The sequence below is a fragment of the Tupaia chinensis genome, unplaced genomic scaffold (assembly GCF_000334495.1).
Source record: "Tupaia chinensis unplaced genomic scaffold, TupChi_1.0 Scaffold000076_1, whole genome shotgun sequence".
Taxonomy (NCBI): domain Eukaryota; kingdom Metazoa; phylum Chordata; class Mammalia; order Scandentia; family Tupaiidae; genus Tupaia; species Tupaia belangeri.
In genome coordinates, this window is record NW_006159536.1 from 4,575,583 (window position 1) to 4,585,712 (window position 10,130).

Below are 10,130 nucleotides of genomic sequence, written 5' to 3' on the forward strand. Positions count from 1 at the left end.
AACTGTTTGGAACTGGCTCCTGGGATGGGGGGGGGGGGAGTCTTGAGGGACTGAGTCCTCAATATGTGGGATCTGACACTATAATCAGGTGGAAACTATCAGAATTTAATTAAATTCCATGTCTACTAGAGAATTGCTTGGAGTGGATGGGAAAATTGCCTTGCACAAAGTGTTAACCAGAGATGAAGTATTCAGTGTTGTATGGAACATGAGAGTAGAAAAAACACTGATTTTTCCTTTCTCATATAAAATGGAATGAGGGAAACAAACAAGAAAGGATAAAGACCCAGGTTGGAAGAGAAACAGCTAGTATTTATTGAGCACTTGCCCTGTGCCAGACAGTGGTCAGTCCTCACAGGGTTCAGCAAACTTTTCCTGGAAAAAGCTGGATAGTTGTGTGGACCATATAGTCTCTATTACAGTAATGTGACTCAGCCTTTGTAGTAAAAAAGCAACCATAGAAAATATGTAAACAAACTGGCATGGTGGGATTTGGCCTCCGGTGGGCCAGATTTGGGCAAAAGTCCATAGTTTGTCGATCCCTGTTTTAAGAGTTCAACAGTATGAATATCTCCTTGGTAGGAGGAGGCATGAGGATCAGGAGCACAGGGAGAGTGACTTGGTTACTCTTCAGCAGAAACACGCATAAAGGCAAGACAAGCATGAGTTGCACCTAGAAGAAACTTGTGAAGATCCCTGTCAAACTGAGCAATGTGACACTGTTTATAGGCAACCAGCATGCAAATGATACCCTCCAGATATCCCTCACATTATGCCAAAAAAAAAAAAAAAATCCCCAAAGCAAAAGCAGAACTGTCATTAAACAGGCTTTATGCATGTTGTAGTTCAGGAGCATGTTGGGACTGAAGTGTTAGAAAAACTGAAAGAAGGCTGTTGCATCTTATGTGTTGTGTTATTTGGAGGAACATTTTCTTGATGTTTTGTCCCTCCCAGAACTGGTAACATAGTCACCCAGGACAAGGCAGGATAGGCAGAGAGCAGGCAGTCTTCAGAGGTAAACATCCCTTCCTTCAGGCTCTTGCTTGTCCTACTGACAAGTGTACCATCCTGGCCTGCAAACAGATGGATCTCTGCCTTTTAAGAGCTTGAAATCTAGAACAGAAGGCACATAACAGATTTCACATTATCATGGATCTTCTTGAAGTGGCTTTGCTATTGCATCTTCAAGACTAACATATGGGGTCATATTTATGCTGTTGAAGTCTTATGTTTGACATTCTTTGCAGGGTAAGGTCTACTGGTCCATCACTTATCACTGACATTGATAAAATAAATATCATTGTGGCAGTAGTAATAGGGTCTGTATTTTAATTGCCAAGGGATGGCAAATGTTCATAAACATAAAAAAGGAATAAGGAAGAAAGCAGTCATGACACTGCACTTAGACATTTTTCTGTTTCTGCTGAAATCCTAAAATCACAATGATTTCACATCATTAGCTACTCTTTATAACTGCAGGAACGCACAGACACAATCCATGATCCCAACCATCTCTCTCTCTCACCTTCATTAGCTCCACACAGTATTTGTCTCTTCAGAACACAACAGGAAATAACTTGCAAATAAAGACTGTTCCAAAGGCTGCTAGTTTTCCAAAGAACTCTGTCCTGTGTCTGGGAGGAGCACTTAGGACTGGTATTGGATGAGCAGAATACGGCTGGTGTTATAGAAGAGCTTTGCTTGATGAGAAGATGGCAATGTTGAAGTTTAGTAGTACATTTTTTTCATTATATTTTTCTGACCCAAGTCGTCAGTGATGCTTCTGCTATCCCTAGAGCGGTATGGCTGACTTACATTCATCTTTAAACTGTTCCTTCTGCTTACATAATTTGTGACATAGACCCTGCATCTTTCCATACTGTAACAACTAGTCATGTGTGACTATTTAAATTTAAATTAGTTAACATTAAAGAAAATTAAAAATTGATTTCCTCCGTGGCACTAGCCATATTTTGAGTGCTTAGTAGCTAGTGGGTATCATACGGGAAGCATGGTTATAGCACTGCAAAAAGGATTTTTAGATGGTCCTGTCACTGTAGGCTGACTGTAGTAAGTCTGAACAAGCATTGCAGACATATTGTAGACATGTCCTATGTATATCTACCTGCAAGGGTTGTGGACACCATGCCAGCCATGGGGTTACTTAAAAAAACAAACAAACAAAAAAGCTTACTTATTTCTTCCATAAGTAACGGAGGCAGAGAGAAGCACCCCAACATGATCTCCACGACATAATCTACCCCAGGTTACAGTATGCATACATACACCTGAAGGGTGCAAGGAGATTTTAAGATGTGACCCTGGGAACTTCTCATGTGCATCTAAAAAAAACTCTACCACCATCTGGCTCCAGACAGAGTTTACTGACTGTGATGAAACTGATAAAAACACATTTTAAAATTTTTCTTCCAAGATGCAATAACCAGCTCAGTTTTCCATTTTTATATGAACAAGGTAAAATACCTATGAATAAGAGACCAGGAGAAAACATACCAAAACTTCAATCACGACCATGTTGAGTGATGGACCACAATGGTGATAGTCCATGGAAATATGGACCACATGTTGTTTCTGGCTCTTTATAGGAGACTATGAAGACAGAGATTTTGTCTACCCCTTCCAGAAAATGGAACTCAGGAGACATTGCTTCAATTCCTAGAACCAGCCTGGCTTAAAGCTCAATTAATCCAGCTGGATTTCCTCATTTTATAAGTCACTTAAACTGATCTGAGTTGGATTTTTGTTACTACCAAAAGAAATGGATGATTTTTGGGCTACTTTCATGAATGTTTCTATCTTCTAGAATGTGCATATATTTATCCCAATTGGAAAAAATAACCTGAATATATTGCATGGGATAAATGGTGTTCTAATGTATTTTGTATATCATTCATGTGCTGATATTCACGAGCTCTTACAATAATATACTAGAACTGATTTAAATATGCTAGAACTGATTTCCAAAAATTCACGGGGAGCACAGCATACTGTGCCAAAATAACTTTGTTTATTAAAAGGAAATTTGAGGCAACTGTTATTGCTGAACTGTTTGGAGTGCTGGCAGAGGCTCTACCCAAAAATATGATTGGAACTTCTTCAGTAAATTCTGTTGTCAGACTTGCTTGTAAAATACAGAGTAACATCTCACTTGACCAACTAAACCCAAATTAACATAATTTATCATTAGGAAACATTCTCATTTGCTATTCTGGCCAGTTCTAAGGATACTAAATCACAATTTTCCATTTTAACAAGTGAGCCTATTTGCAACACCCATAGGTTTGGCCAATCAAACTCATCCACCAGACTTGGCTTTTATGACAGGCTACAGGGAGTTTACTCTGGGATAGTATTTGGGTTAGCGATGCTATTGAAAAGACTTTGAATGACCCCATTCTGCAGATCTTTCCTTCCTCTTAATTGACCAGCCAGCAACTGAGTTGCATAGGTATTTATATCTCTCACCTTCTGGCAATTCTTTTTACATCAAACCTGGATGTACCTTGGCCTATAATTATTAAGAAACTTAGTGGGAAGCCAAAATAAAAATGGCATGTCGATGAAGCTGCACTTAGTTCAGCATCTTTGAACCATTCTTCTGTGATTTCTAGGCTCTTTTGTAAGTCTTTTTATAGTGGGCTTGACTGGGTCTTTAAGTACATTAATCCTTTCCTTGAAGTCTTACATTCCACAGTTTGCTTGGAGGTGGCTCCAAGTAGCAGAATAAGGTTGGTTGGAATGTAGAACCTGTTGACTCCACACACACCCTCCCCCCCAAGAGATTTGTCACTTGCCTGCTATAGCAACGGCCACCATGTTATTGTTCTCTCCCTCTGAGGAGGAAAGCTGACCTGCTGGGCAGGGTCATCTAAGGGCAGGACCACTTGCAGCTGTGCAGAAGGAAGTGTATGACATTAACAGACTGGATGCTCTGGGTACCTGATACCTATTAGGAGCCTCTCTTCCTACTATTGTTAATCCACGGATTTTCCCTTTCAGGCTCCAAAAAGTGTAACTTCTCCCCTTGTCCAAACTGACTCCCTTTTTCCAGCAGTCTTTCATGTTGTGTCTGAAGTTTCCAGCCAGGTTTGCCATGCCTTCAGTGCCTGTGATGTATATAAATCTGGTATTTCTCTGAGCCATTATCTCAAACCAACAATACAGGTGTAATTAGGATGTGCACTTTTCAAAGAGTCTTCATATTTGCTGTCTTGTTTGAGCCTCACACCCGCTCTGAGAAGTAGATAATGCGGGATTACTATCTATATTTTAGAGATAAAGAAGCTATTATTTTTTTTCTTTCTTTTTTTCAGCTTAAATGTAATAGGTGTTCCTTATTCTTTTTTTGCTTGACTTTTTGACTCAGAAGCTCACCATAAATGAACATTCCAGAGGAAAGAAATCGTTGCAATGCTTCACAGCCAAAAGAAGAGAAGAAAGTAGCCAAGATGGTGTATCCATATTTTTCATCTTGAAAAAGGGTTTTATTAACTACCTGTAACTGAGTACTATTGTACAACTACTTTAAAGAAAAGAAAAAGGTGTCCTCATTCTGTTACTAGAAAAAAAGGACCATGCAGTCTGAATATTATTATAACTAATATTAACAATAACCAATATTTAATGTATTATTTTACTGTGTGTGAGACACTGTGCTAAATTTTCCACGTAGATTATATTGTGTAATCTTCACAACAACCCTATGAAGTATTTGTTAGGAAAAATAAAGACAAGCATGTCAATATGAATGAATGTGGTGGGAGGTAACTTAGCATCTGATTGAGAGCATGGAATTTTGAATTAAACTGTCCAGGTTCAATGCCAGCCCTCCTCCTTGGGCATGCAACTTGACTTCTCGGTGCAACAATTTTCTTGTCTACATAATGGGATAATCATAGTACCTACCTGTAGGATTATTGTGAGAATGAATGAGTTAACATGTTTATTTATGTATGTGAAATACTTTGTAATGCTTAGAACTGTGCCTGGTCTAAGGAAAATGCTATGTGAATATTGCTATGTTAATGATACAGCTATGTAACACTTAACTAGTTAATCCTTCTATGTCTTCATTTATGAGTTTTTGTTTTGTTTTGTTTTGTTTTGTAAAACAGAAATAATAGCATTGCCTACCGAAAAGGGCTCTTATGAGCATGAGGGAGATAATTCTTTAACTGGCAGTGTCTGACACATTGTAAATGCTCAGTTAATGTTAGCTCTCATTACTTTTGGTCCTAAACTGATACATTTGGGAGCTTAAGTGTTAATAAAGAATCCATGCTCCATAAGCAAAGCTCTGGCTGGCAGGCTCTAGTAACTGCATTTAAGTTGCTGTGTTTGCTCAACTTTAGACATGCTTACATACAAACTCAAACTTAGAACAGATAAACAAACCCATTTATAAAAATTATTGCTTAATAAAAAGAAATGTATATAACTCCAATTAGGATTGCTGTTGATTAAGTCAGTCATATTGTTTCTTTTCATGAGCTCAACTAGCATAGCTCGCCTTCTTGGTTAAAGAATTTTTTTTTCTTGTAAGGAAGGTGGCCCTCCAAGCTGCAGCTGCCTAGTTTAGGCATTTGTCCCTTTGAAAAGTCACAGCTTTTGACAGACAGGATGGGACAGCATGAAGAGCATCTCAGTGATTTAGAGAACTTCGGTATCAAATGAAAGTACAGACTTGTCCAACTCGACCTCCTCCTAGAAGAACATATTGTGGGAGAGAAAGGTGAGTGTCGAGAGCAGAGGGGAAGCTGTGCACATGCAGAACTCGAAACTGCTCCTGGGTTCAGAGGATCAGCATGTGCTGAGAAACAGTTGTGTTTGGGCAACCAAGCAGCAGCAGCAGGTCTCGGAGTGTGGGAAGCAGGTGTCTGGCACCTCTCGGATCTGGAACAGGTTTCTACCTCAGCTGACATTTAGAAGGCATCCTGGCAGTGTGCATCTCTGCCAAGGACTCCAAGTATGGGATTTATACAGCCTGTGCCCACCTACTTCTTCCATGTGAAAATGTGCTTTTCTGCCCACCCAAATAAGAACATAAGATATGGAAAACCAGAGGGTGGTATTGTTATTCTGTCATGGTTGGTTTGGGCCACAGAGTTCACTTCATAGCAAAATTCTGGGTTGCCACCTTTCTGGGAAACAAAACAAAAGCAAAAACCACCTCAGCATGAATCTTCAGCCCATTTTCTCTCCAAAGCTTCACAAAATTAGGAATCATCACTGACCACCACTTGCGAAGTCATTGGAGTGACCTATGGTTAGTCAGAAATCCATTACTCTGACAGCATCAACAAAGGAGATTAGCCTGTACTGTTTTCTGAGATCTGGTGTGAATGAATGAAAGTCAGAGGCAAAGACGTGCTCTTCTTTGTTTAAAGCCATGTCAAAGCATGCTTTGGAAGTGCTCAACTTCATGCTCGACAGAGTTTGCTCTGAGCCCAGACTCTAGAATGGATTGAAACTCACGGAGCTTTTCAAGACTCCTGCATGGAATTTCATTACTGAAATTCTTCAGGTCATTTCCCATGAAAGTCATCATCCTAATGACAGCGCACAGCTCACACTCTGCAGGGCTGACTCAGCGAGCCGCCTTCCCACCCAAGGTTGTGAGCAGCACCTTCCTAACTCTCTCATGGTAACAGATTTTTGGAAAAGAAGAGGTGCTATTTTTCTTGAAATAGAATTTGTCCCCCTGGAGATATGAGTGCCAGCAGCCTGGGAGGGTCTCATGATTGGAACAAAATTCCCATCAACAAAAACTCCATGGACATGATAGAGAGACCCAAATGCGTCCCCTAAGCCCAGGTTTAGAAGAGCCCTTGGTTCTGCTTAGCCATTTCTGTAGGCCTTTTTTACTGCTTCAAAGAAAATATATAAAAAAACACACATGGGCAGAAGCACGTCCCTAAAGATATCAAATCACAGTGCAACAAAATATCTAAATACATGGCAAAACTCATTCCCAGTTCAGACTAAACATAGGAGTAGAAGTCACCTTCATGTCAAAACTTTGCACTTTTCAGCCATGGCGCCATCATATTTCTCAGTGGATTGGTCTCAGGCTAAGGGTTTTGGCATTCACCTGCAGGGTACATAATTGATATGGTGAAATCTAAAGCATTTGAATTAGCAGAAGTAGTAATAAGTTGGGCTCAGAAGCCCTGAGCAAATGAAGCCGGAGCTGCTGTCTGAGACGTGCTGAGTGAATTGAGTTGGGCTTGGGATACTCCCACCCGGAAGGCCCTCATCCATTTGTTTTCTCATACATGTTGAAAAGGGTGATTTAGGATCTGGTGCTGGTGGTTAGATTTTTTTAAACCCATTTAACATTCAGGAGTTACTATGGCTTTTTAGAGGCAGACATGCATCCTGCCGGAGCTGGTATTTGGTCTTGAGCAGTGACTTCAAAGTTTCTTTGATCTAAGACCTCACTTGCATCTGCCATCTCTGATTGGTGTGCTGAGTGATCAGAAATGCTGCTTGTCCACTGAAGATACTGTGTAATTGAAGGGGCCTTGGGATAGGTCCCCATTGTGATGGAAAAAGCTCCATGTTCTAAATGTCCCTATCAGTTAACATGGTTGCAATTAGGAAATTGCTTTGTGACTTTTGAAAGTCTTAATGGGTAAAAATTAAAAGAAGCAGAGAAAGCTTCGAATGCATCTAAAACTAAAGCATGTGTTAAAGCTTACAGTAAGTAATTTTTGTACCACTTCTGATAAAATTATTCAGGAGACTGTGAGTTCCTTGAGAATAAATGTGATAGTGCTATCCTCTGTGTATGGCTTTACTGCACAATCATGTCAGCTGTCTGGTCTGTGTTCATAATATGTTTGTTGTATGAAGAAATCATGCTTTGAAAAATATAGTACGAGGGACTAGCAGTTGATGTAATGGTTATGTAGCTGGACTCCCATGTAGTTGACCGCAGTTCATGTCCCGGACCCGGTGGCTTAAAACTCATGTCAGGCGCGTGTATGTGTGTGTGACCAAGATCCCGAGAGGAGAATGGAGAAGAAGGGATTGCAGCATGGCCATCCTCCCCGGGGGCGTGATTTCTCGCTTTCTGTCTCTCTGTCTGTCTGGCAAGCGCACGCACCCTATGGCAAAAACCTCTCAAAGGGACCAGCAGTTAGCATAATGGCTATGTCGCTGGACTCCCATGTAGTCGACTGCGGTTCGCGTCCAGGATCCGGTGGCTTAAACTCACGCCGGGCACATGTGTGTGTGCCCCCAAATCCCGGGAGGAGAATGGAGAAGGGATTGAGGCGTGGCCATCCCCCCTGGGGGGTGATTTCTCACTTTCTGTCTCTCTTACTCTCTCTGTCTGGCGAGCGTACAATAAAATCCTAAGCACAGGGAACTTTTAGATATCATATGTAAGACTTCTGAATGTTTCATCTTGTTGGTAATCTAATCTGTTCCAGTTATGAATAAGCCTAAATACACTAAAATAGCATTTTTCTAATACAGATCCTGATCCCTTTTCTGAACTCCTTGAGGCCATATATGTTGAAATTGAGAATTCCTTAGATTTCAGGAAGGGAATGAATCTGGCAATATGTGATCTATCACCTAACACCTTTCACCCTTGAGATATCTGTAGCTCCCTGTAACCAAACATTCGTATAACGGCAGAGGTGCATGTGAATAGTCATGCTTGGTAGGATAAATATAAGCAAAGGCTCTAAATAGCTTCATGTCAGCTCACGTCAGGTTTCCTGCCAAATGAGTTCTGAAAAATTTTGTCTATCAGAGCTTTAAGGGTTCTGGAATAATGGATAAGAAATCGTGGGCTTGTACTCTATATGGATTCTATCTTTTCCTCCAGAAACAGGATTGTCAACATTAGGAATGCTTTCCTTTCTATTTTGCTTATTTCTCCCTATTGAAATATTTTAAAGCACAGTTTGAATCAAAGATTCCTTTATACATAAGCCCCTCCAAGGAATTAGTTGGCACTTTAGGAAGTTATGTTTTAAGCAGCTTTCTTTTATCTGCAAATAGTTTAAATCAAAGTGCTACTTTCCAAAGCAGAATAACCCTCTATTCACTCATTCATTCATATATATCAAACATTTATTTAACACTTGATATGTGCAAGACACCTTGGTAGGCTCTGATGTAATCTCTGAATGGTGTGGAAGTGCCAATGAGTAAAAACACTAGGATGCAAATATTTAAGGTATTAAATATAAAATTCAGGGGACCAGCAGTTGGTGTAATGGCTATGTCGCTGGACTCCCATGTATTCGAGCACTGTTCGAGTCCCAGACCCTGTGGCTTAAAATTCATGCCAGGCACATGTGCGTGCATGCCCAAAATCCTGAGAAGAGAATGGAGAAAAAGGGATTCCAGCGTGGCCATCCCCCCGAGAGTTGATTTCTCACTTTCTGTCTCTCTTATCTCTCTCTGTCTTTCTGGGGAGCGCATACATCCTATAGCAAAAATGTCATTTAAAAAAAAAAGTATAAAATTCATGAAAAAGTAATACCTAGGCGGTGACCACTTTAAATCAAAGCAGCTAAGATAATGGACACAAGTGACCTGACCCTCGAGTCCCCCAGACAGCATCGCATAGAAGACGCTTTTCCATCACTTCGAGCTATGGTCAGGAGAAGGCTATCTAATTGAAGGGTAAATTTTACCATTCTAAAGAAGAAAGCAGAAAGGAGACACACTTAGACGTCACCTTAACATCAAGGCTCAGCACTGGAAAAGGTCACACCACAAACTGTTACTTAGGGACAGAAAAGGGGGGAAAGCAGTAGGAACAAGTTTTCATCTCTACTCCCCAAAAACTTTAAGAGGGCCAGTCACATTAGTCAGAGACCTCAGTTACTTTCTTTAGAAGGATAGCATTTTCTCGGCTCTTCCTTCTTTCATAGAATACCTTTGTCTTCTTCAACATTCGTTGAGAGAGAGACGTAGAAAGGGAAAGATTACTTTCCCTGACATTCTTTTTAAAAACAAATAAAAGAAGTATTTTAGATATATAATGAGGGAAAACAAAACAAAAAAAGGTACAGAAGGGAAACCAAAGACAATGCTACTGGGTGGAAAGAAATACACATCGACCTTAAGTGGACACATGCACCCAA